The following is a 27,985-nucleotide window of genomic DNA, read 5'->3' as shown; positions in this document are numbered from 1 at the left end:
TGACTTACATTTGTCCAACAATGTGGAGTAAAGCAATGGGTTTAAAGCACTATTAATGGGAAGCAAAATACCAGCACTAATAAGATAAACATCATTGGAAAGTGGAACACCAGAAACAGCCAAGTAAGCAAGCACACACATTGGAATCCAGCAACAGAAGTCAGTAATAAGCAAGCGAGAAATACGTTTCTGGAGTCTGGAATTAAGTTGTTTGTTTCTAGCATTTGCCATTTTGTTACTTTGTACATAGATAAGTATGTAAGCCACAAGCATGAAAATGAACAGCAGAAAATTGAGTGTTATAAGAAACACAGAATATTGCCAAGAAGCGTCATTTGTAGAGGCGAACAGTCTGGGCATGCAAACACTAGTTTCACCATAATAACCAAAAATTCCTTTTATCGGTTGATTGGGGAAGGTTTTGCTAATAAGCTGATTGACGTCATGCCAAGAAAGTGACGTCATGTATTCGGTTTTAATATTGTTGGCTAACTGCAGCATTTTTTGTTTGGGGACTTGGTTGGTTTTAAAAAATCTACTTGAAAACCAAATATGTGAAGCAAAATATCCTGAACTGTAATCAAACAAAGGCAGAAGTGAAAATAAAATTGCAAACAGCCAAACACATGCACATGAAATGTAAATCCCCTTTAACTCCATTGTTTTGGTGATAAATGGTTTATAAATTGTTGCTAGTCTAAACGCTGTCATGACAGCCATAGTACCCGAAGAGGCCATGGTAGCTACAACACACAACACCCCAAGAATTGAACAAGTGCTACTTGTACGCCAAAGTGCGTCAAACGAGCAATAATCCCCTGAAAACTGTAAACCCTTTATGCTTATTGCTATTAGATAAACACCCATAATAAAATCTGCTAAGGCCAAACTGAGCAAAATTATGCGAGTGCTCTTTGTAAAGTTATCGGAATTACTATTATTTACAATAACCTTTACTGTGATTGCGATAACTGCAGAGTTTCCGATGAAAGCCACCAACCCCATTATCCAAAAGAAGGCTCTGTAAACAGGGTTGGCGATCATTTCCTTTTGGCCTGAAAAAATACGTTTACATTCGTCACTTCCGTCCGAACATTGCTGAAATCCATCCTCAAGAAAGTTGATGTCGATCGACAGGGGCTTTCCATTGCGACAGTAAAACCTCGTTTCGTTGCATCGCGTCGTATCCTCGTCGGATCCGTCGTCGCAGTCTATTATTCCGTCACAAAGGTTGTTGACATCGATGCTGGTGAGCGTACCACTGGCGCAATCGTGGCGCTTTGGGCACAATCCACGTTCGTCGCATGAGTTCCCTGACGCATTTAGCCCCTTACAAGCTTCTCCCAAAAAGGCTCTCTGATCAATGCACTCATCATCGCAGAACTTGGGTCGGGGCTCGCAACCATCGCATTCATCTTCCATGTACCTACATTCAGGCCTTTCATCGCATTTCGTGGAGTGTTCAGGGGATGAACCAAGGATAGGTGTGCAAATCATGTTATATTCTTCAACGTCATCCTGAGCTAGTCTGCAATTTTTCGTGTTGGATTCTCCCACACAACTGGCTTCTGTGTTGCAAAGTACTTTGTCTATATTTAGGCAGTCCGTTTCATTGCGGCAATGCATATGGTTGGGAGGGCAAGTGTCTCTAGCGTCGCCCAAGATATTATTGCAAACTGTTTGGTCGCCGCACAGACATTCATCGGAAAGATCGTAGCAGTCTGGAACCCCGTCACAAACTTGCTGTTGAGAAACAACCAGTATTTTGTCCAAACACAAGAAGCAAACGAATTGTCCATCAACGAAACAAATATCTGACTTATCAGCGCATTGAGCTTCATCGTCGTAGATGTTTATTTGCGGTAAAACACAAATTCCTGTTCTGCTTGTTCCCGAGCATTTAAATCCGAGCCCGGTTTTGATTTCATCATCACTGCAACGAATATTGCCATCGCAATATTCATCAGTGGAAATAAGATTACCGTTACTGCATCGTGACAAACTTGTGCGCGTTCCCTCTTCACAAACCCACTGTCCATTCCCACAAACCCTGTCTCTCCGCCCTTCACATGGCCCCATAAGTTGGCGGCAAGTCGTGTTATTGTGGATCGCTTGAAACTTGGTTTTACTTGTCTCGTTTGAACATAGAGTTACATCAATCCACTTATAGCCAACATACACATTTCGATTATCGCAAAGCTCTTTTCGTCCGACGCACTCGATCCTACCGTCAGCCACTTGTTGCTTGCAAATTATGCAAAACCATTCGTCGCTACCGTCCAAACAATTGGGCCCACGTCTGCATATGTCCCACTCGCTAACACACTGAAGCCCATCGTTGCAATGCGCTAAGCCACTTAAACAACTGCTGCAGTTCGTCTCATCGCTCCAATCATCACAATTCTTCCATCCATCGCACCACTTGCTTGATTTAACACACTGCCTCCCATTATCACACATCTTCACTCCTGGTTTGCAAGTTGTGCAGTTAATCTCATCGCTCCAATCATCACAATTCTTCCATCCATCGCACCACTTGCTTGAGTGAACACATTGCCTCCTATTATCACACATCTTCGCTCCTCCATTGCATGTTGTGCATTCGTTTTCATCCTTACCTGACAACCAACAGTCCTCCCATCCGTCGCAAACTTGATCTTGGCTGATGCACCGAAACCACCAGCTACATTTGAACTCGTCTTCAGCGCATCTAGGGTTGGCTTTTATGCACAAAGCAAGCAGCGCCAGTACACAAACTTTCAACAACGTTTTGCTAACCATGTCTTATCGTATCTGAAAAGCTGCGATGATTTTGTTTATTTAGTTAAGTGTTTTATTTGTAAATTATATAGAATCACTGGCGATAGAAGTGCTAGGTACTTAGCAAATTAACATTTCCAAAAGTATACAATTAAATACAACTGAATGCTTGCGTCAAAAGGTAATTTCTTATCTTATATCTATTTCTCAAAATTTGTCGTCAAGCCGGTCGGTATGTTTGCTTCTAAAGCGTTTCACTGGGCTTCTCTTCGTCACGAGTCACGACAAAAGGAGCGGCTGCGTCAACTGTGCGTTAATACGATTTGTTCGCCAGTTTGAAGCTAACTATGCGATGGAAGTTCCCGCAGTACTTACCTCTTTGTTTGCGCGTTGAATAAATATCCGTTTGGCCAATTAGACTGAATCATTACCAATTAAGCTCGGAAGCCATTTGCGCATTAGTTTAGTTTGATAAACAGCTCAAGCTGTACGACATAGAGTCATATTGGCACTGCACATTAGTTTGATAAATAGCCAAACTTAGGCTGTATGACATAGAGCCATATTGGCACTGCACATTAGTTTGATAAATAGACAAACTTAAGCTGTACGACATAGAGCCATATTGGCACTGCACATTAGTTTGATAAATAGCCAAACTTAGGCTGTACGACATAGAGCCATATTGGCACTGCACATTAGTTTGATAAATAGCCAAACTTAGGCTGTACGACATAGAGCCATATTGGCACTGCACATTAGTTTGATAAATAGACAAACTTAAGCTGTACGACATAGAGCCATATTGGAACTGCACATTAGTTTGATAAATAGACAAACTTAGGCTGTACGACATAGAGCCATATTGGCACTGCACATTAGTTTGATAAATAGACAAACTTAAGCTGTACGACATAGAGCCATATTGGCACTGCACATTAGTTTGATAAATAGACAAACTTAAGCTGTACGACATAGAGCCATATTGGCACTGCACATTAGTTTGATAAATAGACAAACTTAAGCTGTACGACATAGAGCCATATTGGCACTGCACATTAGTTTGATCAACAGCCAAACTTAAGCTGTACGACATAGAGCCATATTGGCACTGCACATTAGTTTGATCAACATCCAAACTTAGGCTGTACGAATATTGGCACTGCACATTAGTTTGATAAATAGGCAAACTTAAGCTGTACGACATAGAGCCATATTGGCACTGCACATTAGTTTGATAAATAGACAAACTTAAGCTGTACGACATAGAGCCATATTGGCACTGCACATTAGTTTGATCAACAGCCAAACTTAGGCTGTACGAATATTGGCACTGCACATTAGTTTGATAAATAGGCAAACTTAAGCTGTACGACATAGAGCCATATTGGCACTGCACATTAGTTTGATAAATAGACAAACTTAAGCTGTACGACATAGAGCCATATTGGCACTGCACATTAGTTTGATAAATAGACAAACTTAAGCTGTACGACATAGAGCCATATTGGAACTGCACATTAGTTTGATAAATAGACAAACTTAGGCTGTACGACATAGAGCCATATTGGCACTGCACATTAGTTTGATAAATAGACAAACTTAAGCTGTACGACATAGAGCCATATTGGCACTGCACATTAGTTTGATAAATAGACAAACTTAAGCTGTACGACATAGAGCCATATTGGCACTGCACATTAGTTTGATAAATAGACAAACTTAAGCTGTACGACATAGAGCCATATTGGCACTGCACATTAGTTTGATAAATAGACAAACTTAAGCTGTACGACATAGAGCCATATTGGCACTGCACATTAGTTTGATCAACAGCCAAACTTAAGCTGTACGACATAGAGCCATATTGGCACTGCACATTAGTTTGATCAACAGCCAAACTTAGGCTGTACGAATATTGGCACTGCACATTAGTTTGATAAATAGGCAAACTTAAGCTGTACGACATAGAGCCATATTGGCACTGCACATTAGTTTGATAAATAGACAAACTTAAGCTGTACGACATAGAGCCATATTGGCACTGCACATTAGTTTGATAAATAGACAAACTTAAGCTGTACGACATAGAGCCATATTGGCACTGCACATTAGTTTGATCAACAGCCAAACTTAGGCTGTACGAATATTGGCACTGCACATTAGTTTGATAAATAGGCAAACTTAGGCTGTACGACATAGAGTCATATTGGCACTGCACATTAGTTTGATCAACAGCCAAACTTAGGCTGTACGAATATTGGCACTGCACATTAGTTTGATAAATAGACAAACTTAGGCTGTACGACATAGAGCCATATTGGAACTGCACATTAGTTTGATAAACAGCCAAACTTAGGCTGTACGAATATTGGCACTGCACATTAGTTTGATAAATAGCCAAACTTAGGCTGTATGACATAAAGCCATATTGGCACTGCACATTAGTTTGACAAATAGACAAACTTAGGCTGTACGACATAGAGCCATATTGGCACTGCACATTAGTTTGATAAATAGACAAACTTAGGCTGTACGACATAGAGCCATATTGGCACTGCACATTAGTTTGATAAATAGACAAACTTAAGCTGTACGACATAGAGCTATATTGGCACTGCACATTAGTTTGATAAATAGACAAACTTAGGCTGTATGACATAGAGCCATATTGGCACTGCACATTAGTTTGATAAATAGACAAACTTAGGCTGTATGACATAGAGCCATATTTGAACTGCACATTAGTTTGATAAATAAACAAACTTAGGCTGTACGAATATTGGCACTGCACATTAGTTTGATAAATAGGCAAACTTAAGCTGTACGACATAGAGCCATATTGGCACTGCACATTAGTTTGATAAATAGACAAACTTAAGCTGTACGACATAGAGCCATATTAGCACTGCACATTAGTTTGATAAATAGACAAACTTAAGCTGTACGACATAGAGCCATATTGGCACTGCACATTAGTTTGATCAACAGCCAAACTTAGGCTGTACGAATATTGGCACTGCACATTAGTTTGATAAATAGGCAAACTTAGGCTGTACGACATAGAGTCATATTGGCACTGCACATTAGTTTGATCAACAGCCAAACTTAGGCTGTACGAATATTGGCACTGCACATTAGTTTGATAAATAGACAAACTTAGGCTGTACGACATAGAGCCATATTGGAACTGCACATTAGTTTGATAAACAGCCAAACTTAGGCTGTACGAATATTGGCACTGCACATTAGTTTGATAAATAGCCAAACTTAGGCTGTATGACATAAAGCCATATTGGCACTGCACATTAGTTTGACAAATAGACAAACTTAGGCTGTACGACATAGAGCCATATTGGCACTGCACATTAGTTTGATAAATAGACAAACTTAGGCTGTACGACATAGAGCCATATTGGCACTGCACATTAGTTTGATAAATAGACAAACTTAAGCTGTACGACATAGAGCTATATTGGCACTGCACATTAGTTTGATAAATAGACAAACTTAGGCTGTATGACATAGAGCCATATTGGCACTGCACATTAGTTTGATAAATAGACAAACTTAGGCTGTATGACATAGAGCCATATTTGAACTGCACATTAGTTTGATAAATAAACAAACTTAGGCTGTACGAATATTGGCACTGCACATTAGTTTGATAAATAGACAAACTTAGGCTGTATTACATAGAGCCATATTGGCACTGCACATTAGTTTGATAAATAGGCAAACTTAGGCTGTACGACATAGAGCCATATTGGCACAGCACATTAGTTTGATAAATAGGCAAACTTAGGCTGTATGGCATGGAGCCATATTGGCACAGCACATTAGTTTTATAAATAGACAAACTTAGGCTGTATGGCATGGAGCTGTAGAAGCCATTTTGTCATATTGTGTTTACACAGAGAATTTTTGTTTTAATCGATGTGTCGTAACGGAAAATTTTCAGTAAAAATCTATGGCCTAAATTCTTTGTAACCATATTCTAATGTTTACGTTACTCCTTGCAGCCAATGTGCAAACGATAAGCGGAAAGTTTTCGGTAAAATTCCGTTACGTAGATTTCTTGCAACGAATGCCTTGTTACACCAATTTTTATGCGTCAGAGCTGAATGTGATGTTACGTATATCCGTTTAATGTGAGCGCTTTGTTTTGAAATTCGCCTTATTGTCAACAATCCATTATTTTAGAATCGAACGCCAGTTACGTCGCAATGTAGAGCGAAGCGCTTTTGTTCAAGCCATATTTGGACAAAAATATTATTTCCGTCTATAAGAGTCGAGAGAAAAAGGTTTAGACCACGCCTTGTTATCACGTGATATTTTGTTAAGTATTATAAGAATTAATGACGTAAATCTTTCTTTATCGCAGAAATTTTCTTAACTGATTCTCGTCTATAAATAGCGTGTTCAATCAATATAAAAAAAGAGAGAGAGAGAGATAGAGGCTTTTATAGCTTCTACTCAGACAGCAACTTGAGTGCTTTTGTGACTGAACCAGAGAGAGGCTTTTACAGCTTTGACTGAAGACAGCAAAAATTGACTGTTCATGTATCTGAACTAAAGGAAAGAATTGGACCTGAATGGCCTCACGAAGACAGGCCATCTCAAATCTTGTAGGAGTGTGGTCGATTCATCTTGGCAATTATATAAATGAAGACTCATTAATCCTGACGCACACCCCTTCAGAGCCATATTGGCACTGCACATTAGTTTGATAAATAGACAAACTTAGGCTGTACGACAGAGAGCCATATTGGCACTGCACATTAGTTTGATAAATAGGCAAACTTAGGCTGTATGGCATAGAGCCATATTGGCACAGCACATTAGTTTGATAAATAGCCAAACTTAGGCTGTACGACATAGAGCCATATTGGCACTGCACATTAGTTTGATAAATAGACAAACTTAGGCTGTACGACATAGAGCCATATTGGCACAGCACATTAGTTTTATAAATAGACAAACTTAGGCTGTACGACATAGAGCCATATTGGCACTGCACATTAGTTTGATAAATAGGCAAACTTAGGCTGTATGGCATAGAGCCATATTGGCACAGCACATTAGTTTGATAAATATACAAACTTAGGCTGTACGACATAGAGCCATATTGGCACAGCACATTAGTTTGATAAATAGACAAACTTAGGCTGTACGACATAGAGCCATATTGGCACTGCACATTAGTTTGATAAATTGGCAAACTTAGGCTGTACGACATAGAGCCATATTGGCACTGCGCATTAGTTTGATAAATAGACAAACTTAGGCTGTACGACATAGAGCCATATTGGCACTGCACATTAGTTTGATAAATAGACAAACTTAGGCTGTACGACATAGAGCCATATTGGCACTGCACATTAGTTTTATAAATAGACAAACTTAGGCTGTACGACATAGAGCCATATTGGCACTGCACATTAGTTTTATAAATAGACAAACTTAGGCTGTACGACATAGAGCATATTGGCACTGCACATTAGTTTGATAAATAGACAAACTTAAGCTGTACGACATAGAGCCATATTGGCACTGCACATTAGTTTTATAAATAGACAAACTTAGGCTGTACGACATAGAGCCATATTGGCACTGCACATTAGTTTGATAAATAGAAAACTTAGGCTGTACGACATAGAGCCATATTGGCACTGCACATTAGTTTTATAAATAGACAAACTTAGGCTGTACGACATAGAGCCATATTGGCACTGCACATTAGTTTGATAAATAGACAAACTTAAGCTGTACGACATAGAGCCATATTGGCACTGCACATTAGTTTGATAAATAGACAAACTTAAGCTGTACGACATAGAGCCATATTGGCACTGCACATTAGTTTGATAAATAGACAAACTTAAGCTGTACGACATAGAGCCATATTGGCACTGCACATTAGTTTGATAAATAGACAAACTTAAGCTGTACGACATAGAGCCATATTGGCACTGCACATTAGTTTGATCAACAGCCAAACTTAAGCTGTACGACATAGAGCCATATTGGCACTGCACATTAGTTTGATCAACAGCCAAACTTAGGCTGTACGAATATTGGCACTGCACATTAGTTTGATAAATAGGCAAACTTAAGCTGTACGACATAGAGCCATATTGGCACTGCACATTAGTTTGATAAATAGACAAACTTAAGCTGTACGACATAGAGCCATATTGGCACTGCACATTAGTTTGATAAATAGACAAACTTAAGCTGTACGACATAGAGCCATATTGGCACTGCACATTAGTTTGATCAACAGCCAAACTTAGGCTGTACGAATATTGGCACTGCACATTAGTTTGATAAATAGGCAAACTTAGGCTGTACGACATAGAGTCATATTGGCACTGCACATTAGTTTGATCAACAGCCAAACTTAGGCTGTACGAATATTGGCACTGCACATTAGTTTGATAAATAGACAAACTTAGGCTGTACGACATAGAGCCATATTGGAACTGCACATTAGTTTGATAAACAGCCAAACTTAGGCTGTACGAATATTGGCACTGCACATTAGTTTGATAAATAGCCAAACTTAGGCTGTATGACATAAAGCCATATTGGCACTGCACATTAGTTTGACAAATAGACAAACTTAGGCTGTACGACATAGAGCCATATTGGCACTGCACATTAGTTTGATAAATAGACAAACTTAGGCTGTACGACATAGAGCCATATTGGCACTGCACATTAGTTTGATAAATAGACAAACTTAAGCTGTACGACATAGAGCTATATTGGCACTGCACATTAGTTTGATAAATAGACAAACTTAGGCTGTATGACATAGAGCCATATTGGCACTGCACATTAGTTTGATAAATAGACAAACTTAGGCTGTATGACATAGAGCCATATTTGAACTGCACATTAGTTTGATAAATAAACAAACTTAGGCTGTACGAATATTGGCACTGCACATTAGTTTGATAAATAGGCAAACTTAAGCTGTACGACATAGAGCCATATTGGCACTGCACATTAGTTTGATAAATAGACAAACTTAAGCTGTACGACATAGAGCCATATTAGCACTGCACATTAGTTTGATAAATAGACAAACTTAAGCTGTACGACATAGAGCCATATTGGCACTGCACATTAGTTTGATCAACAGCCAAACTTAGGCTGTACGAATATTGGCACTGCACATTAGTTTGATAAATAGGCAAACTTAGGCTGTACGACATAGAGTCATATTGGCACTGCACATTAGTTTGATCAACAGCCAAACTTAGGCTGTACGAATATTGGCACTGCACATTAGTTTGATAAATAGACAAACTTAGGCTGTACGACATAGAGCCATATTGGAACTGCACATTAGTTTGATAAACAGCCAAACTTAGGCTGTACGAATATTGGCACTGCACATTAGTTTGATAAATAGCCAAACTTAGGCTGTATGACATAAAGCCATATTGGCACTGCACATTAGTTTGACAAATAGACAAACTTAGGCTGTACGACATAGAGCCATATTGGCACTGCACATTAGTTTGATAAATAGACAAACTTAGGCTGTACGACATAGAGCCATATTGGCACTGCACATTAGTTTGATAAATAGACAAACTTAAGCTGTACGACATAGAGCTATATTGGCACTGCACATTAGTTTGATAAATAGACAAACTTAGGCTGTATGACATAGAGCCATATTGGCACTGCACATTAGTTTGATAAATAGACAAACTTAGGCTGTATGACATAGAGCCATATTTGAACTGCACATTAGTTTGATAAATAAACAAACTTAGGCTGTACGAATATTGGCACTGCACATTAGTTTGATAAATAGACAAACTTAGGCTGTATTACATAGAGCCATATTGGCACTGCACATTAGTTTGATAAATAGGCAAACTTAGGCTGTACGACATAGAGCCATATTGGCACAGCACATTAGTTTGATAAATAGGCAAACTTAGGCTGTATGGCATGGAGCCATATTGGCACAGCACATTAGTTTTATAAATAGACAAACTTAGGCTGTATGGCATGGAGCTGTAGAAGCCATTTTGTCATATTGTGTTTACACAGAGAATTTTTGTTTTAATCGATGTGTCGTAACGGAAAATTTTCAGTAAAAATCTATGGCCTAAATTCTTTGTAACCATATTCTAATGTTTACGTTACTCCTTGCAGCCAATGTGCAAACGATAAGCGGAAAGTTTTCGGTAAAATTCCGTTACGTAGATTTCTTGCAACGAATGCCTTGTTACACCAATTTTTATGCGTCAGAGCTGAATGTGATGTTACGTATATCCGTTTAATGTGAGCGCTTTGTTTTGAAATTCGCCTTATTGTCAACAATCCATTATTTTAGAATCGAACGCCAGTTACGTCGCAATGTAGAGCGAAGCGCTTTTGTTCAAGCCATATTTGGACAAAAATATTATTTCCGTCTATAAGAGTCGAGAGAAAAAGGTTTAGACCACGCCTTGTTATCACGTGATATTTTGTTAAGTATTATAAGAATTAATGACGTAAATCTTTCTTTATCGCAGAAATTTTCTTAACTGATTCTCGTCTATAAATAGCGTGTTCAATCAATATAAAAAAAGAGAGAGAGAGAGATAGAGGCTTTTATAGCTTCTACTCAGACAGCAACTTGAGTGCTTTTGTGACTGAACCAGAGAGAGGCTTTTACAGCTTTGACTGAAGACAGCAAAAATTGACTGTTCATGTATCTGAACTAAAGGAAAGAATTGGACCTGAATGGCCTCACGAAGACAGGCCATCTCAAATCTTGTAGGAGTGTGGTCGATTCATCTTGGCAATTATATAAATGAAGACTCATTAATCCTGACGCACACCCCTTCAGAGCCATATTGGCACTGCACATTAGTTTGATAAATAGACAAACTTAGGCTGTACGACAGAGAGCCATATTGGCACTGCACATTAGTTTGATAAATAGGCAAACTTAGGCTGTATGGCATAGAGCCATATTGGCACAGCACATTAGTTTGATAAATAGCCAAACTTAGGCTGTACGACATAGAGCCATATTGGCACTGCACATTAGTTTGATAAATAGACAAACTTAGGCTGTACGACATAGAGCCATATTGGCACAGCACATTAGTTTTATAAATAGACAAACTTAGGCTGTACGACATAGAGCCATATTGGCACTGCACATTAGTTTGATAAATAGGCAAACTTAGGCTGTATGGCATAGAGCCATATTGGCACAGCACATTAGTTTGATAAATATACAAACTTAGGCTGTACGACATAGAGCCATATTGGCACAGCACATTAGTTTGATAAATAGACAAACTTAGGCTGTACGACATAGAGCCATATTGGCACTGCACATTAGTTTGATAAATTGGCAAACTTAGGCTGTACGACATAGAGCCATATTGGCACTGCGCATTAGTTTGATAAATAGACAAACTTAGGCTGTACGACATAGAGCCATATTGGCACTGCACATTAGTTTGATAAATAGACAAACTTAGGCTGTACGACATAGAGCCATATTGGCACTGCACATTAGTTTTATAAATAGACAAACTTAGGCTGTACGACATAGAGCCATATTGGCACTGCACATTAGTTTTATAAATAGACAAACTTAGGCTGTACGACATAGAGCCATATTGGCACTGCACATTAGTTTGATAAATAGACAAACTTAAGCTGTACGACATAGAGCCATATTGGCACTGCACATTAGTTTTATAAATAGACAAACTTAGGCTGTACGACATAGAGCCATATTGGCACTGCACATTAGTTTGATAAATAGAAAACTTAGGCTGTACGACATAGAGCCATATTGGCACTGCACATTAGTTTTATAAATAGACAAACTTAGGCTGTACGACATAGAGCAATATTGGAACTGCACATTAGTTTGTTAAATAGACAAACTTAGGCTGTACGACATATTGGCACTGGTTTTATTGCGGTATTTACTTCCCTTCTCACCTAATCCCACTTGCATTGGCGCTGTTCACATTAGGCTTGAAAACAGCGATAAACCAATGGAGAAAAACGAAGAGTGATTAGGCGCTCTCCTTTCATTCGCGTCGTTTGTCAACGTTTGAGTGCTTTAATAAGAACAGAGCGTTCTATCAATTACGAAATGCCTTTTTATTTATTTGGTTGTGATCATTGTGATCTAACCTTTTGAGACATGCGGTCTTTCTTTTTTGCTCACTGTCATGGTGAAAGTGAACTCCTGTTTTTGTGTGTAAAGTTTGAATGCTGTTTTATGACATGTCGCAGTGGGCTACTCGCAAGCAGCCTGCAGCCATAATCGAACAGTGTTTAAAATTTCGGCAGCTCCGCCCGGTTTAATTGACCTGATGATATCAATGTGCATAATTATTTTTGAAATCGCTTTTTACCTCATTTTACCTTTAAAGTAAGCAGGGTAATCAGTTCGTCACAACAACTTTACGGGTTCACCAATAAACAATAAACCTTTAATACGAATCATTACAAGCTCCAGGGCAACGGGCTCACTATAACTCAACCTAGGTCAGCACTGAATCGTTTCACATATCACCAAAGATATGAACCCCTTTCCATGCTTGAAAGTGACTCTACTCAACAAGAAGTTATAATGCTTTGGCGTGCTTTGTCGAATTTCTGCAAAATTGGACACTGAGTTCTGTAACAGGTTCAAGGAATTTTATGAAATCAGTTCAGTTATAGAGTTCTCACCCACTGTCTGTTGACATTGCTGGTGTCTTAAATGCAGGTAGAACTGTGTAACCTAAAAAAAAAAAGTAGATGCGAGTTGTATCGCAGATCCAAATGTGTTTTGATTGTCACTTGTTACCCTGGAAAGGTAGCCATTTATAACCAGGCTGGCTGGAAGGGTCCTTACTTGCTTCGCTTTTACGTACCCTTGTGAGACGATTTTGTCAAATGAATTTTGTAAAAAACAAGCATAGAACGAGACTCACAAATGCTCATCTTCATGAGCTTTTAAGGATATCAATAAGTAAAAGAAAGTCCCAGCTCAATGCTCATTGTGAGATCTAAACCAATTCAATATTTTTCTCCATGAAAGAATCTTGCATATGTAGCACACTTCACTTTTGTTTTTTACAAAGTTATTAATACGTTCTTGGGCAGTACTTCCCAACCTTTTTCAGTTCGCGACCCACTTTTTATGCAGGTTTTATCCACAATGAGATATGACCAAACAAATGAAAAACAAATTAAGAAAGAAACAATGTACATTAAAAAATAAACCATGTAGATTAACCCTTTTTAGCAATAATTTAGAACGCAACTAATTGGAAATAAGAATAACACCTAAATAAAACCTGCATCTTTACTACTGGCCCACGTACTGAATTAGTTAATGCGGCACAACACATCTGATTGGTACGTACCATTGTTGCATAAATGTTATCCAATCATAATGCAAAAATTTCCCCGATCTAACAGAAACTGTAAGATTTAAAAATAGCTTCATTTACATAAATAAAGCACCCTAAAAATTAAAGCATGTCCAATATGTTGACTATTCGTATTTAGTGGATCATCATGTTGTCAGGTTTGGCTGTGGTGGATCATGGCAGGAATCATTTAAACACCCCTGCTCTAAACATCTCTGGTATGGTTCAAGTGTAACTGGGAAAGTGATGTTTACCAGCAACTCCATACTTGAAGAAAAAAATATAATCTTGCTGTTTAGGGTTTGCCATCATTTTAGTAGGAAGTAATTTAAAGCAATGGATCAAGGCCAAGCGTTTGTTTTTACATAAAACAACCAATTGGTATTTTTGCCGCGTATTTCATCTTTCTTTAAAACAAATTATTCTGAGCCAAACAGCAAGAAAAATTTTTAAATTTAAATTTCAACGAGAACCAAACCACAAACTAAAGTTTGAACGGAGATTACTTGATACCGAAAGACGTGACAGTCACGTACATAATAAGTGTCCGACTACAAAAAATCTGCCGTAATAAGCACGTGTAAGTATTTTTCTTTTACAAATATAATTTGTTGCACGAAAACGAAAAATGTTTTACGACCTATCCATGGTACACTTTAAAAGTAACGGTAAATAATGAGGCAAGTAGTAGGCCTGTGTGTTTTGACTGTTTAGTCAAATAACGTCATTTGCTTCAAAATATGAATGCCACTCTGAAAAAAAAGTTCCTGAAATTCTCACTGTTGTGAGAAATTAACCTTTTTGTCGCAAACCAACAAACGAAAAAAAAGTTTAATCGGGGATTACTTAAACGAAATTAAAGCCTTTAAATGACGCGGTTTCAAGATCTGCTGAGTGGTCGTTATGCGTGCTTTGAAGCTTGTGTTTCCAGGTGCTCGTGTCATCTAGGACGTTACGTTACTTCTAGTGGATGGTAGATTGTAAGACTGGAGAGCTTCTTATCATAAGGAATTGGGATCAACACGTTTATTTTATTGTTCTGATGTGTGTGTGATTACATCGAAGCGAGAGTAATCACGAAAAACAACTCTACAACACAACCTCAAAAAATTAACTTGGTGATGCGCGAGTTGCACACCACTGAGCAATTCGCCTACTAACACAACCAAACCAAACAACACAAATTAATTGAAGAAAGTTAATAAAACTAGAGAAAAATAAATCTAAAAACTCCAAAAAAACAAAAACATACAAAATGTAACTTAGAACAAAATCTCTTTTTTTTTTTTTTAGTTACGGAAAATGTAAGCCAAAATATATGTTTTGCGAGCCGAAATATTGGCAGTTCGTCCAAGCGCATTTGGAGCAACTGCAAATTATCATTTATTCATTCTGAAGTCATTTTTTTTTAAGATTGGTGGTTAAAATACTTCTGGTGAATATAGACGGTCCATCTGTAGTTGGATTTAAAAAAACAAAAAGCTGACTTGTAGGAAACAGCTTGGAAACATGAACCTTATCACATACAACAAACAGGTCAAGGTACAAGATTTGTCGTTTTGATATGAAGCTTGTACTATATGTTATAGCGCATTTCACATCATCAGTATTCCCTATCTTATAACATAGGGCTAAATTGGCCAATTTCGACGCTCATATACCAGCGATTTTTAAGAAAATTTTTCGACCTGCTCCGATTTGGCTGAAATTTTCACCAAAGATGCGTTAGGACAATATGAATCTAACGATAACACTCTTATAGTCAAATTCTTTATAATTAGCTAGAAAACGGGCATTTTTATAAAAATTCTCCCGAAAAAACGCGATTTTTGGCATTTTTGAAAAATCGACCTTCTCCGATTTGGATGAACTTGGTGTTTAGATGCACCGTGGGCGTAGAAACAACATGGTGAAGTTTCAACCGCCTAACACTTAAAATAAAGCCAAAAATCGACTTTAAAGTTTTTTCGATTTTTTGGCAATTTTTTGAAAAAAATTCCCCCGGGGATTCCCCGGGATTTTTTTATCAATATTTACCAGCGCATAATTTCATTATTTTTTATTCATAATTTACTCTGACAGTATCAGATTTCCTTCCTATGTGCAGTTCATCGCCAAAACTTGCAGCAATTAAGCAACAAGTGACAGTGAGCACTTAAAACCGAGTTGCCAAATACACTTCCGTCCAGTGAAGCTCTTAACGGGAGCAATTTGCTGCACCCAAAAGCCACAAGTCAGGTGTAATTATCTGGTTCTAATGCAAATAACGTTTGTTAAATTAAAGTTGTAAACTGTGTGATAAAACTTTCGTTTGTTGGTCGAAAGTGAAGTTCTAATAATTAAAAAAGAATCTTTGTGTTTTATTTTTTTTAGTGGGCACGGTACGTTTTAACCTTTTGATTGTGGTGGAGGTTGGGGGTTTATAAATTGGTTAGATATAATGGTTAAGGTTTGTTATCAACGCAAAAAGACGATGTTTGTGTTATAATGGTGTAGACGCGCCGCCGAGAAATCTTTTGAATATTTTAGGGCATTTTCTACTGGCGATGGTACACAAACGTTCTTCACAATATATGGCAGCCTTGACCACACTCAACTTTACAAGCAACCTTCTAGTCGCACAATATAAATCACATGTAAAACCCAACCTCAAAGTTGGTCAACTTACCAAATTCTCTTAAGGCACAGGCTTCAAGGGACGCTCGCATCCTGAAGGAACACACTGCAGGCCTGGAAAGCGCATTATTTTAACGGCATATATTTCCTTAAGTAATCCTCGATTAAACTTTCGTTTGTTGGTTTGCGACGAAAAGCTTAATTTCTTGGTATAAGGATTTAGACAGTGAGAATCATTGGGTTTTATTTCGATGTTTTTTGGAGTTTTATTTTTCTCAAAGTAGTTCACATTCAATAAATGTTGTCAGTATCCTAAAAAGTCTAAAAACTCATTTTTTGTAATTTGTTGTATAACCCACTTCTTCAAATAAAGGACCGAGCCTGGAGGTACTCCAGTACCAGGAGCACTCGTGCCCTTACTCGCTCTACAAATGGATTTCCCTTTTATTTTCAGGTTCCTAAGAAGTGATATATTTAGTTTTTCGTTAACAAGTCATCTGCGATTAAACTTTAGTTTGTGGGTTATCCTCATTTAAATATGATTGCATCCAGAGCATCTTTATTTTTTGGAAATATAAATTTCAGACATAACATTGCAAAGTTACAATAAAAACAGCATAGCTCTACATCAGGGGTTCTTAAACTTATTTTACCGCGGACCCCTAAAATGTTTTTTTGGCCTCGCGTAGACCACAAAAGAAAAAAAAATTTAAAATGACGTCATGAATTTACGTCACAACACAAATAGACTTCACAAGTCTGCTGATTTCGGTCCAAAAATGTGAAAGTATAATGGAGTCTTAATGCATTCAGTACAATACCGTTTTATTTTTAATTAAACTGTTGTGTTTGATAAGTTGATTACTTCTTAAATATACACTAATATTTCAATTAGGCTTTCATGGACCCCCTAAAGCTAGGTGACGGACCCCTAAGGGGTCCATGGATCCCAGTTTAAGAACCCCTGTTCTACATACATTTAACAACTCAAGATAAACCTACTTTCATTTGTTGGCGCGTTCTCTTTCGAAAAATTCTTTGTGAGACAAAATAACTGACTGAAAATGAAGATGTATGACGGCTGTTTGTGATTACATCGCCAAACGTCCAACTAATAATGGAAGGACGTACCTGGGATTAGGGTTAAGGCTGGTTCACGCTAAACGCGTCTAGCGTTAACGCAAAACGTTTTCAAAAAATGCTTTCGGTTGCGGAAAAGTTGAAATATTTCAACTTTAACGCTTTCGGTTAGAAGCAAGGAAATTTGCCGTTGTGCTTGGAAGGCACCAATGCAAACCGTTACACCATCGACGCGTCTGTTTAAAATTAATTTTGGCAAGTATTTAATTAATTCAGTTAAATTTGAAATCAAAATTAAGTGCGTCGACCGGGAGTCGAACCCGGAACTAGCGCTTGGAAGGCACCAATGCTAACCGTTACACCATCGACGCGACTGTTCAAAACAGTTTTTTGCTAAGTTTTCAATTAATATAGTTTAATTTAAAATTAAAATTAAGTTCGTCGACCGGGAGTCGAACCCGGAACTAGCGCTTGGAAGGCACCAATGCTAACCGTTACACCATCGACGCGACTGTTCAAAACAGTTTTTTGCTAAGTTTTCAATTAATATAGTTTAATTTAAAATTAAAATTAAGTGCGTCGACCGGGAGTAGAACCCGGAACTAGTGCTTGGAAGGCACCAATGCTAACCGTTACACCATCGACGCGACTGTTCAAAACAGTTTTTTGCTAAGTTTTCAATTAATATAGTTTAATTTAAAATTAAAATTAAGTTCGTCGACCGGGAGTCGAACCCGGAACTAGCGCTTGGAAGGCACCAATGCTAACCGTTACACCATCGACGCGACTGTTCAAAACAGTTTTTTGCTAAGTTTTCAATTAATATAGTTTAATTTAAAATTAAAATTAAGTGCGTCGACCGGGAGTAGAACCCGGAACTAGTGCTTGGAAGGCACCAATGCTAACCGTTACACCATCGACGCGACTGTTCAAAACAGTTTTTTGCTAAGTTTTCAATTAATATAGTTTAATTTAAAATTAAAATTAAGTGCGTCGACCGGGAGTAGAACCCGGAACTAGTGCTTGGAAGGCACCAATGCTAACCGTTACACCATCGACGCGACTGTTCAAAACAGTTTTTTGCTAAGTTTTTAATTAATATAGTTTAATTTAAAATTAAAATTAAGTTCGTCGACCGGGAGTCGAACCCGGAACTAGCGCTTGGAAGGCACCAATGCTAACCGTTACACCATCGACGCGACTTTAAAATTAAAATTAAGTGCGTCGACCGGGAGTAGAACCCGGAACTAGTGCTTGGAAGGCACCAATGCTAACCGTTACACCATCGACGCGACTGTTCAAAACAGTTTTTTGCTAAGTTTTTAATTAATATAGTTTAATTTAAAATTAAAATTAAGTTCGTCGACCGGGAGTCGAACCCGGAACTAGCGCTTGGAAGGCACCAATGCTAACCGTTACACCATCGACGCGACTGTTCAAAACAGTTTTTTGCTAAGTTTTCAATTAATATAGTTTAATTTAAAATTAAAATTAAGTGCGTCGACCGGGAGTCGAACCCGGAACTAGTGCTTGGAAGGCACCAATGCTAACCGTTACACCATCGACGCGACTGTTTAAAATTAATTTTGGCAAGTATTTAATTAATTTACTTAATTTTGAAATTAAAATTAAGTTCGTCGACCGGGAGTCGAACCTGGAACTAGCGCTTGGAAGGCACCAATGCTAACCGTTACACCATCGACGCGACTGTTTAAAACGAGTTTTTTGTTATGTTTTCAATTAATATAGTTTAATTTAAAATTAAAATTAAGTGCGTCGACCGGGAGTCGAACCCGGAACTAGTGCTTGGAAGGCAGCAATGCCAACCGTTACACCATCGACGCGACTGTTCAAAACAGTTTTTTGCTAAGTTTTCAATTAATATAGTTTAATTTAAAATTAAAATTAAGTGCGTCGACCGGGAGTCGAACCCGGAACTAGTGCTTGGAAGGCACCAATGCTAACCGTTACACCATCGACGCGACTGTTTAAAATTAGTTTTGGCAAGTATTTAATTAATTTACTTAATTTTGAAATTAAAATTAAGTGCGTCGACCGGGAGTCGAACCCGGAACTAGCGCTTGGAAGGCACCAATGCTAACCGTTACACCATCGACGCGACTGTTCAAAACAGTTTTTTGCTAAGTTTTCAATTAATATAGTTTAATTTAAAATTAAAATTAAGTGCGTCGACCGGGAGTCGAACCCGGAACTAGTGCTTGGAAGGCACCAATGCTAACCGTTACAACATCGACGCGACTGTTTAAAATTAATTTTGGCAAGTATTTAATTAATTTACTTAATTTTGAAATTAAAATTAAGTTCGTCGACCGGGAGTCGAACTCGGAACTAGTGCTTGGAAGGCACCAATGCTAACCGTTACAACATCGACGCGACTGTTTAAAATTAATTTTGGCAAGTATTTAATTAATTTACTTAATTTTGAAATTAAAATTAAGATCGTCGACCGGGAGTCGAACTCGGAACTAGTGCTTGGAAGGCACCAATGCTAACCGTTACACCATCGACGCGAGTGTTTAAAACAGTTTTTTGCTAAGTTTTCAATTAATATAGTTTAATTTAAAATTAAAATTAAGTGCGTCGACCGGGAGTCGAACCCGGAACTAGCGCTTGGAAGGCACCAATGCTAACCGTTACACCATCGACGCGACTGTTCAAAACAGTTTTTTGCTAAGTTTTTAATTAATATAGTTTAATTTAAAATTAAAATTAAGTGCGTCGACCGGGAGTCGAACCCGGAACTAGCGCTTGGAAGGCACCAATGCTAACCGTTACACCATCGACGCGAATGTTCAAAACAGTTTTTTGCTAAGTTTTCAATTAATATAGTTTAATTTAAAATTAAAATTAAGTGCGTCGACCGGGAGTCGAACCCGGAACTAGTGCTTGGAAGGCACCAATGCTAATCGTTACAACATCGACGCGACTGTTTAAAATTAATTTTGGCAAGTATTTAATTAATTTACTTAATTTTGAAATTAAAATTAAGGTCGTCGACCGGGAGTCGAACTCGGAACTAGTGCTTGGAAGGCACCAATGCTAACCGTTACACCATCGACGCGTCTGTTTAAAACTAGTTTCCAGAATATTATTTATTTAATTCAGTTAAATTTGAAATCAAAATTACGTGCGTCGACCGGGAGTCGAACCCGGAACTAGCGCTTGGAAGGCACCAATGCTAACCGTTACACCATCGACGCGACTGTTCGAAACAGTTTTTTGCTAAGTTTTTAATTAATATAGTTTAATTTAAAATTAAAATTAAGTTCGTCGACCGGGAGTCGAACCCGGAACTAGCGCTTGGAAGGCACCAATGTTAACGGTTACACCATCGACGCGACTGTTCAAAACAGTTTTTTGCTAAGTTTTCAATTAATATAGTTTAATTTAAAATTAAAATTAAGTGCGTCGACCGGGAGTAGAACCCGGAACTAGCGCTTGGAAGGCACCAATGCTAACGGTTACACCATCGACGCGACTGTTCAAAACGAGTTTTTTGCTAAGTTTTCAATTAATATAGTTTAATTTAAAATTAAAATTAAGTGCGTCGACCGGGAGTAGAACCCGGAACTAGTGCTTGGAAGGCACCAATGCTAACCGTTACACCATCGACGCGTCTGTTTAAAACTAGTTTCCAGAATATTATTTATTTAATTCAGTTAAATTTGAAATCAAAATTAAGTGCGTCGACCGGGAGTCGAACCCGGAACTAGTGCTTGGAAGGCACCAATGCTAACCGTTACACCATCGACGCGTCTGTTTAAAACTAGTTTCCAGAATATTATTTATTGAATTCAGTTAAATTTGAAATCAAAATTAAGTGCGTCGACCGGGAGTCGAACCCGGAACTAGTGCTTGGAAGGCACCAATGCTAACCGTTACACCATCGACGCGTCTGTTTAAAACTAGTTTCCAGAATATTATTTATTGAATTCAGTTAAATTTGAAATTGAAAATTAAGTGCGTCGAACGGGAGTCGAACCTGGAACTAGTGCTTGGAAGGCACCAATGCTAACCGTTACACCATCGACGCGACTGTTTAAAACGAGTTTTGGTAAGTTTTCAATTAATATAGTTTAATTTAAAATTAAAATTAAGTGCGTCGACCGGGAGTCGAACCCGGAACTAGTGCTTGGAAGGCACCAATGCTAACCGTTACACCATCGACGCGTCTGTTTGAAATTAATTTTGGCAAGTATTTAATTAATTTACTTAATTTTGAAATTAAAATTAAGTGCGTCGACCGGGAGTCGAACCCGGAACTAGTGCTTGGAAGGCACCAATGCTAACCGTTACACCATCGACGCGACTGTTTAAAACGAGTTTTGGTAAGTTTTTAATTAATATAGTTTAATTTAAAATTAAAATTAAGTGCGTCGACCGGGAGTCGAACTCGGAACTAGTGCTTGGAAGGCACCAATGCCAACCGTTACACCATCGACGCGACTGTTCAAAACAGTTTTTTGCTAAGTTTTCAATTAATATAGTTTAATTTAAAATTAAAATTAAGTGCGTCGACCGGGAGTCGAACCCGGAACTAGTGCTTGGAAGGCACCAAAGCTAACCGTTACACCATCGACGCGTCTGTTTGAAATTAATTTTGGCAAGTATTTAATTAATTTACTTAATTTTGAAATTAAAATTAAGTTCGTCGACCGGGAGTCGAACCCGGAACTAGTGCTTGGAAGGCACCAATGCTAACCGTTACACCATCGACGCGACTGTTTGAAATTAATTTTGGCAAGTATTTAATTAATTTACTTAATTTTGAAATTAAAATTAAGTTCGTCGACCGGGAGTCGAACCCGGAACTAGTGCTTGGAAGGCACCAATGCAAACCGTTACACCATCGACGCGACTGTTTGAAATTAATTTTGGCAAGTATTTAATTAATTTACTTAATTTTGAAATTAAAATTAAGTTTGTCGACCGGGAGTCGAACCCGGAACTAGTGCTTGGAAGGCACCAATGCTAACCGTTACACCATCGACGCGACTGTTTGAAATTAGATTTGGCAAGTATTTAATTAATTTACTTAATTTTGAAATTAAAATTAAGTTCGTCGACCGGGAGTCGAACCCGGAACTAGTGCTTGGAAGGCACCAATGCTAACCGTTACACCATCGACGCGACTGTTTGAAATTAATTTTGGCAAGTATTTAATTAATTTACTTAATTTTGAAATTAAAATTAAGTTCGTCGACCGGGAGTCGAACCCGGAACTAGTGCTTGGAAGGCACCAATGCTAACCGTTACACCATCGACGCGACTGTTTGAAATTAATTTTGGCAAGTATTTAATTAATTTACTTAATTTTGAAATTAAAATTAAGTTCGTCGACCGGGAGTCGAACCCGGAACTAGTGCTTGGAAGGCACCAATGCTAACCGTTACACCATCGACGCGACTGTTCAAAACAGTTTTTTGCTAAGTTTTCAATTAATATAGTTTAATTTAAAATTAAAATTAAGTGCGTCGACCGGGAGTCGAACCCGGAACTAGTGCTTGGAAGGCACCAAAGCTAACCGTTACACCATCGACGCGTCTGTTTGAAATTAATTTTGGCAAGTATTTAATTAATTTACTTAATTTTGAAATTAAAATTAAGTTCGTCGACCGGGAGTCGAACCCGGAACTAGTGCTTGGAAGGCACCAATGCTAACCGTTACACCATCGACGCGACTGTTTGAAATTAATTTTGGCAAGTATTTAATTAATTTACTTAATTTTGAAATTAAAATTAAGTTCGTCGACCGGGAGTCGAACCCGGAACTAGTGCTTGGAAGGCACCAATGCAAACCGTTACACCATCGACGCGACTGTTCAAAACAGTTTTTTGCTAAGTTTTCAATTAATATAGTTTAATTTAAAATTAAAATTAAGTGCGTCGACCGGGAGTAGAACCCGGAACTAGTGCTTGGAAGGCACCAATGCTAACCGTTACACCATCGACGCGACTGTTCAAAACAGTTTTTTGCTAAGTTTTCAATTAATATAGTTTAATTTAAAATTAAAATTAAGTGCGTCGACCGGGAGTAGAACCCGGAGCTAGTGCTTGGAAGGCACCAATGCTAACCGTTACACCATGGATGCGACTGTTTAAAACTAGTTTCCAGAATATTATTTATTTAATTCAGTTAAATTTGAAATCAAAATTAAGTGCGTCGACCGGGAGTCGAACCCGGAACTAGTGCTTGGAAGGCACCAATGCTAACCGTTACAACATCGACGCGACTGTTTAAAACGAGTTTTGGTAAGTTTTTAATTAATATAGTTTAATTTAAAATTAAAATTAAGTGCGTCGACGGGAGTCGAACCCGGAACTAGTGCTTGGAAGGTACCAATGCTAACCGTTACACCATCGACGCGACTGTTTAAAACGAGTTTTGGTAAGTTTTTAATTAATATAGTCTAATTTAAAATTAAAATTAAGTGCGTCGACCGGGAGTCGAACTCGGAACTAGTGCTTGGAAGGCACCAATGCCAACCGTTACACCATCGACGCGACTGTTTAAAACGAGTTTTGGTAAGTTTTTAATTAATATAGTTTAATTTAAAATTAAAATTAAGTGCGTCGACCGGTAGTCGAACTCGGAACTAGTGCTTGGAAGGCACCAATGCTAACCGTTACACCATCGACGCGACTGTTCAAAACAGTTTTTTGCTAAGTTTTCAATTAATATAATTTAATTTAAAATTAAAATTAAGTGCGTCGACCGGGAGTAGAACCCGGAACTAGCGCTTGGAAGGCACCAATGCTAACCGTTACACCATCGACGCGACTGTTTGAAATTAATTTTGGCAAGTATTTAATTAATTTACTTAATTTTGAAATTAAAATTAAGTTCGTCGACCGGGAGTCGAACCCGGAACTAGTGCTTGGAAGGCACCAATGCAAACCGTTACACCATCGACGCGACTGTTCAAAACAGTTTTTTGCTAAGTTTTCAATTAATATAGTTTAATTTAAAATTAAAATTAAGTGCGTCGACCGGGAGTAGAACCCGGAACTAGCGCTTGGAAGGCGCCAATGCTAACCGTTACACCATCGACGCGACTGTTTGAAATTAATTTTGGCAAGTATTTAATTAATTTACTTAATTTTGAAATTAAAATTAAGTTCGTCGACCGGGAGTCGAACCCGGAACTAGTGCTTGGAAGGCACCAATGCTAACCGTTACACCATCGACGCGTCTGTTTAAAACTAGTTTCCAGAATATTATTTATTTAATTCAGTTAAATTTGAAATCAAAATTAAGTGCGTCGACCGGGAGTCGAACCCGGAACTAGAGCTTGGAAGGCACCAATGCCAACCGTTACACCATCGACGCGACTGTTCAAAACAGTTTTTTGCTAAGTTTTCAATTAATATAGTTTAATTTAAAATCAAAATTAAGTGCGTCGACCGGGAGTAGAACCCGGAACTAGCGCTTGGAAGGCACCAATGCTAACCGTTACACCATCGACGCGACTGTTTAAAACGAGTTTTGGTAAGTTTTTAATTAATATAGTTTAATTTAAAATTAAAATTAAGTGCGTCGACCGGGAGTCGAACTCGGAACTAGTGCTTGGAAGGCACCAATGCCAACCGTTACACCATCGACGCGACTGTTTAAAACGAGTTTTGGTAAGTTTTCAATTAATATAGTTTAATTTAAAATTAAAATTAAGTGCGTCGACCGGGAGTCGAACTCGGAACTAGTGCTTGGAAGGCACCAATGCTAACCGTTACACCATCGACGCGACTGTTCAAAACAGTTTTTTGCTAAGTTTTCAATTAATATAGTTTAATTTAAAATTAAAATAAGTGCGTCGACCGGGAGTAGAACCCGGAACTAGCGCTTGGAAGGCACCAATGCTAACCGTTACACCATCGACGCGACTGTTTGAAATTAATTTTGGCAAGTATTTAATAAATTTACTTAATTTTGAAAATAAAATTAAGTTCGTCGACCGGGAGTCGAACCCGGAACTAGTGCTTGGAAGGCACCAATGCAAACCGTTACACCATCGACGCGACTGTTCAAAACAGTTTTTTGCTAAGTTTTCAATTAATATAGTTTAATTTAAAATTAAAATTAAGTGCGTCGACCGGGAGTAGAACCCGGAACTAGCGCTTGGAAGGCACCAATGCTAACCGTTACACCATCGACGCGACTGTTTAAAACTAGTTTCCAGAATATTATTTATTTAATTCAGTTAAATTTGAAATCAAAATTAAGTGCGTCGACCGGGAGTCGAACCCGGAACTAGTGCTTGGAAGGCACCAATGCTAACCGTTACACCATCGACGCGTCTGTTTAAAACTAGTTTCCAGAATATTATTTATTTAATTCAGTTAAATTTGAAATCAAAATTAAGTGCGTCGACCGGGAGTCGAACCCGGAACTAGTGCTTGGAAGGCACCAATGCCAACCGTTACACCATCGACGCGACTGTCCAAAACAGTTTTTTGCTAAGTTTTCAATTAATATAGTTTAATTTAAAATCAAAATTAAGTGCGTCGACCGGGAGTCGAACCCGGAACTAGTGCTTGGAAGGCACCAATGCTAACCGTTACACCATCGACGCGACTGTTCAAAACAGTTTTTTGCTAAGTTTTCAATTAATATAGTTTAATTTAAAATTAAAATTAAGTGCGTCGACCGGGAGTAGAACCCGGAACTAGCGCTTGGAAGGCACCAATGCTAACCGTTACACCATCGACGCGACTGTTTAAAACTAGTTTCCAGAATATTATTTATTTAATTCAGTTAAATTTGAAATCAAAATTAAGTGCGTCGACCGGGAGTCGAACCCGGAACTAGTGCTTGGAAGGCACCAATGCTAACCGTTACACCATCGACGCGTCTGTTTAAAACTAGTTTCCAGAATATTATTTATTTAATTCAGTTAAATTTGAAATCAAAATTAAGTGCGTCGACCGGGAGTCGAACCCGGAACTAGTGCTTGGAAGGCACCAATGCCAACCGTTACACCATCGACGCGACTGTCCAAAACAGTTTTTTGCTAAGTTTTCAATTAATATAGTTTAATTTAAAATCAAAATTAAGTGCGTCGACCGGGAGTCGAACCCGGAACTAGTGCTTGGAAGGCACCAATGCTAACCGTTACACCATCGACGCGACTGTTCAAAACAGTTTTTTGCTAAGTTTTCAATTAATATAGTTTAATTTAAAATTAAAATTAAGTGCGTCGACCGGGAGTAGAACCCGGAACTAGTGCTTGGAAGGCACCAATGCTAACCGTTACACCATGGATGCGACTGTTTAAAACTAGTTTCCAGAATATTATTTATTTAATTCAGTTAAATTTGAAATCAAAATTAAGTGCGTCGACCGGGAGTCGAACCCGGAACTAGTGCTTGGAAGGCAACAATGCTAACCGTTACAACATCGACGCGACTGTTTAAAACGAGTTTTGGTAAGTTTTTAATTAATATAGTTTAATTTAAAATTAAAATTAAGTGCGTCGACGGGAGTCGAACCCGGAACTAGTGCTTGGAAGGTACCAATGCTAACCGTTACACCATCGACGCGACTGTTTGAAATTAATTTTGGCAAGTATTTAATTAATTTACTTAATTTTGAAATTAAAATTAAGTTCGTCGACCGGGAGTCGAACCCGGAACTAGTGCTTGGAAGGCACCAATGCAAACCGTTACACCATCGACGCGACTGTTCAAAACAGTTTTTTGCTAAGTTTTCAATTAATATAGTTTAATTTAAAATTAAAATTAAGTGCGTCGACCGGGATTAGAACCCGGAACTAGCGCTTGGAAGGCACCAATGCTAACCGTTACACCATCGACGCGACTGTTTGAAATTAATTTTGGCAAGTATTTAATTAATTTACTTAATTTTGAAATTAAAATTAAGTTCGTCGACCGGGAGTCGAACCCGGAACTAGTGCTTGGAAGGCACCAATGCTAACCGTTACACCATCGACGCGTCTGTTTAAAACTAGTTTCCAGAATATTCTTTATTTAATTCAGTTAAATTTGAAATCAAAATTAAGTGCGTCGACCGGGAGTCGAACCCGGAACTAGAGCTTGGAAGGCACCAATGCCAACCGTTACACCATCGACGCGACTGTTCAAAACAG

General features: G+C 38.3%; 10 non-coding genes across 10 annotated transcripts; all 10 read right to left on the bottom strand.

Annotated features, from left to right (window-relative positions):
• Positions 1 to 19,357: 19,357 nt before the first annotated feature.
• On the bottom strand, positions 19,358 to 19,429 carry Trnag-ucc (transfer RNA glycine (anticodon UCC)). The gene has a single exon. It is a non-coding gene; the product is annotated as a tRNA-Gly (tRNA).
• A 342-nt stretch (positions 19,430 to 19,771) lies between these two features.
• Positions 19,772 to 19,843, bottom strand: Trnag-ucc (transfer RNA glycine (anticodon UCC)). The gene has a single exon. It is a non-coding gene; the product is annotated as a tRNA-Gly (tRNA).
• A 1,721-nt stretch (positions 19,844 to 21,564) lies between these two features.
• Positions 21,565 to 21,636, bottom strand: Trnag-ucc (transfer RNA glycine (anticodon UCC)). Its single transcript has one exon. It is a non-coding gene; the product is annotated as a tRNA-Gly (tRNA).
• Positions 21,637 to 21,703: 67 nt separating this feature from the next.
• Trnag-ucc (transfer RNA glycine (anticodon UCC)) lies at positions 21,704 to 21,775 on the bottom strand. Its single transcript has one exon. It is a non-coding gene; the product is annotated as a tRNA-Gly (tRNA).
• A 205-nt stretch (positions 21,776 to 21,980) lies between these two features.
• Positions 21,981 to 22,052, bottom strand: Trnag-ucc (transfer RNA glycine (anticodon UCC)). The gene has a single exon. It is a non-coding gene; the product is annotated as a tRNA-Gly (tRNA).
• A 65-nt stretch (positions 22,053 to 22,117) lies between these two features.
• Trnag-ucc (transfer RNA glycine (anticodon UCC)) lies at positions 22,118 to 22,189 on the bottom strand. Its single transcript has one exon. It is a non-coding gene; the product is annotated as a tRNA-Gly (tRNA).
• A 3,914-nt stretch (positions 22,190 to 26,103) lies between these two features.
• Trnag-ucc (transfer RNA glycine (anticodon UCC)) lies at positions 26,104 to 26,175 on the bottom strand. Its single transcript has one exon. It is a non-coding gene; the product is annotated as a tRNA-Gly (tRNA).
• Positions 26,176 to 26,380: 205 nt separating this feature from the next.
• Positions 26,381 to 26,452, bottom strand: Trnag-ucc (transfer RNA glycine (anticodon UCC)). Its single transcript has one exon. It is a non-coding gene; the product is annotated as a tRNA-Gly (tRNA).
• A 205-nt stretch (positions 26,453 to 26,657) lies between these two features.
• Positions 26,658 to 26,729, bottom strand: Trnag-ucc (transfer RNA glycine (anticodon UCC)). The gene has a single exon. It is a non-coding gene; the product is annotated as a tRNA-Gly (tRNA).
• Positions 26,730 to 26,934: 205 nt separating this feature from the next.
• Trnag-ucc (transfer RNA glycine (anticodon UCC)) lies at positions 26,935 to 27,006 on the bottom strand. Its single transcript has one exon. It is a non-coding gene; the product is annotated as a tRNA-Gly (tRNA).
• Positions 27,007 to 27,985: the final 979 nt, after the last annotated feature.

This window comes from Ascidiella aspersa, chromosome 2 (genome assembly GCF_963924565.1).
Source record: "Ascidiella aspersa chromosome 2, kaAscAspe10.2, whole genome shotgun sequence".
In the NCBI taxonomy this organism is placed as follows: domain Eukaryota; kingdom Metazoa; phylum Chordata; class Ascidiacea; order Phlebobranchia; family Ascidiidae; genus Ascidiella; species Ascidiella aspersa.
This window is presented reverse-complemented; position numbering and strand designations above follow the sequence as displayed.